Here is a 3,599-nt window from a genome sequence, read left to right on the forward strand (position 1 = left end):
TCAATTAAAGTTTATACCGATCACCAATCCCTAACCTTTTCGTTAGGTAATCGGAACTATAATGCTAAGCTGAATCGCTGGAAAGCGCGCATAGAAGAATACAACTGCGAACTTATTTACAAGCCGTGCAAATCCAATGTGGTTGCTGATGCTCTCTCCTACATCATCTTGAATGTAAACCACTTCAGTGCCGATACAGCCTCAACTTCAACAACGGACTCCGTTGCCACCGTCCACAGTGCGCTTCAAAACGCCTTGGACTTAATCCCTCACGTGGAAGCCCCTATTAACGTGTTTAGGAATCAACTTGTTTTTGACCCAGATAGGTTGGAATATTATTGTGAAACCCCACATACGGGATACGTGCGGCACTGGATCCCCATTGATTGCGCACAAGATTTGCAACCCTGTTTAATAAAATACTTGAAGCCATTAATTATTAATGGCATACAAATTCCTGAGAACTACTTGCAGTCTCTGCAAGAGCGCTGCCGGGAGAATCTCCCGGGGTACAAACTTCGCATTACACAAAGACTGGTAACTGATGTAGCGGGCGAAGAAGAGTCGAACAGAATAATAAATAAGCGGCATTCTAGAGCCCACAGAAATCCAAAAGAGATGAAGTTACAGATCTTGGAAAAATTGTATTTTCCCAGAATGGTTAGCCGCATTAGGTCGTTGGTCTCTTCTTGCCAGGCCTGTTAAATGTTTAAATACGCTAGACACCCGGCCAGACCGGAACCTCAACTAACACCTATTCCTAGTTACCCATGCGAAATCCTGCACATTGACCTTTTTACGATCGAAATTCTCAAATTCCTGTTTTGCATCGATATATTCTCAAAATTTGCCATACTTTTCCCGATAGAATCAAAGTCAGCTGTCCATCTCCGCGAGAAGCTGACTGAAGTCCTGCATTATTTTCCAGCACCAGAAACGATAGCCTCAGACAACGAAAGGGCCTACTCTGCCCCACAGTGCTCAACTATTTACAATGATTCGGAATAACCGTCTCTTACACACCATCTCAGAAGAGTGAGGTGAACGGCCAGGTTGAAAGGTTCCACTCGACCTTCCTTGAAATATAACGGTGTCTAAAAAACGATAACCGTAACCTGAAGGTAACTGAGTTGGTTTTCTTTACCGTGGACCGATATAAAAACTCTATCCACTCGGTGACGAACCGCAAGCCAGTCGACATCTTCCTCAACAGAACATCAGAATAAAATATCAGGGACTTACCAATTTTAAGGAACAGACGCAGAAACACATAAGGGGGCTACTCCTGCATAGGCAGGAAATGTCAACCGACAGGCTCAATAGAAACAGAAAGAGGCCGATACCGTATAACCAAGGGGGCACCGTGTATGTTTCCAATAAACAGATCAAGAGCAAAGATAAACATCGATTCAAACCAGAGGAGGTAGAGGTAATGGTAGTCCCGGTCAAAACTAAATAAGATAAAATCTTCAATAGGTCTCACAATAAAGTTAAAAATTCATTTAGCTGAAAACGTTTCACAAATCCTTTAAGAGAAACCCCTATACTTAGACTATATATAAAAAAAATCATAAAATTAAATATAATTGATTAAGTAATAACAATTAACAAAAATATAAAACACTACCCTAAGAATAAATACTAAATTAGCAAAATCGGGTCTCTTTTCCAAGTATATGTCTCACTATCCAAGTCGGAACTGCTTTGCGCATCTTCAGATACGATACGCCCGTCGTTCCACTGCAAAAAGGCGTGGTGTGGCGTGAAAACGGAGTGTTTAAGGTCGGCTATGTAATCGACCTGGGGCAAATGCATAAGATATCGACAAGACCACCGAAGAGAATGAAGTCGGCCCTCCGTACGCCTAGGGCCATAAACTGGCTAGGGTCGGCATGGAAATGGGTCGCCGGATCCCCGGATGCCTCAGACTGGAATACCATCCTCCAGTCCGAAAGCAGCAGTGGAGAACAGTAACCAACAGATAAAAATAAACACCACACTTGATGTTACTCACGACGCGATACAAAAACTCGACGTCATGACGGCAAGAGTGAACTCTATCGACGGGGAGGTCCACTTGTCGACAATCCTAATGCACAAAGCAATGATATTGCTTAATTAGGTGGACGAAATCACTCGAGCCTGTCAACTGGCGAAGGCGTCCGTGGTGAATACAAACCTCTTGGATCAAAAAGAGATAGAAACCATTCTAGCGGAAACTCGCAGTCTGTCATACCAAAATGTGGTGGAAGCTGTGGAATTCGCAGAACCCTCATTTTTGACCAACGGAACCCGCCTGCTATACGTGCTGGCGTTACCCAAAGTTGTGGACATTCGATACAGGCTGATGCTCCTCTATCCGACGATCACCCAAAAAACCTATGCGGTATTGGGAAACTGCCTCTCCCTCGGAATTACGACCGTTTGCCAGGAAAAAAACTTAGGGAAACTAGACGAGGCCAGCTGCATTCCCAGGCTCTTAAAAGGAGGACAAGCTCTCTGCGATCACCTGAGAAACGACCAAGAGATAGTGAAGTTGGTCTTCAACTTCAACGGAACGGTCATAGCGGACTCTGGGTAACGTCACCTACTGGGATAGTATATAATCCAGTACGATAACGAGACCGTCCACATCGGGACCATGTCTTACAGCAGCTAATCGACACACATGTGATGGGCATGGCGGCCGAACTGAGCAAAGTAACCTCCACTGAATACCAGTTCACGATTTTAGCCTGCAGAACTTAAGAAAACTATAGACAATATCTAACAACTTTTTACTCTCGATCCTAACAGAAGCACCGACGATCTTCGGCTTCGCCTTGTTACTATACATCGCATGGAGAAAAATAACCTCCACCAAGGGCATTCCAACGCATCGAGGCACCGTCGAACTGGAGGCGCACACCATCAGTGATCAGTAATGAACGCCAACCCACCGAGGGCTGATGGTAACAGAAGAGAGAATGTACCGACACTCTGGATTTGACAGCGACTAAATAATATTTAATAAACACAATTATAATTTTGAAACTGAAACTGAAGTCTTCTGCTGAATTACTTGGACTTGAAGGAAAGCTTGGGACCTAACTTTTTGGACTATCGAGGATTTAACTCCGTCATGACTAGGTATTGAACAGGTCATTCTCCAGGACCAAGCCAAGCTATGGAGAAGGACTTAACTTGCATGCACATATGTATGTATATAAGCGGTCAGTATGGGAACCATGCTGACTCGGCTCTAAGCGCGGTATGCTAATAGTGCAGATCATATTACGTTTGCACTTGAAACGGCTGTGGGCACTTGGCACGCTGTCGCTGAGTGACAAAGACAATGCTTATTGGCATAACAACAAAGTGTTGTGACTTCGGCTAACAAAGTGTTGCCGCTCAATATTTATTTTGTGTGATAAGAAGGCATATTGGCATACATTACAATAAAATAACCCAAAAAATTCTGGTTTCGTTACCCAAAAGTGGCGTGATGAAATCCCTCAAAAGGTTTTAAACAGTTTGAAAAGGTAAATATACAGGTATGCAATAAAACACATTTTTTAAGCAAATACTTTTATTTTTTCAGAAACAAATTATTAAAAAAA

Source organism: Drosophila biarmipes, unplaced genomic scaffold, assembly GCF_025231255.1.
Source record: "Drosophila biarmipes strain raj3 unplaced genomic scaffold, RU_DBia_V1.1 ptg000008l, whole genome shotgun sequence".
Taxonomy (NCBI): Eukaryota; Metazoa; Arthropoda; class Insecta; order Diptera; family Drosophilidae; genus Drosophila; species Drosophila biarmipes.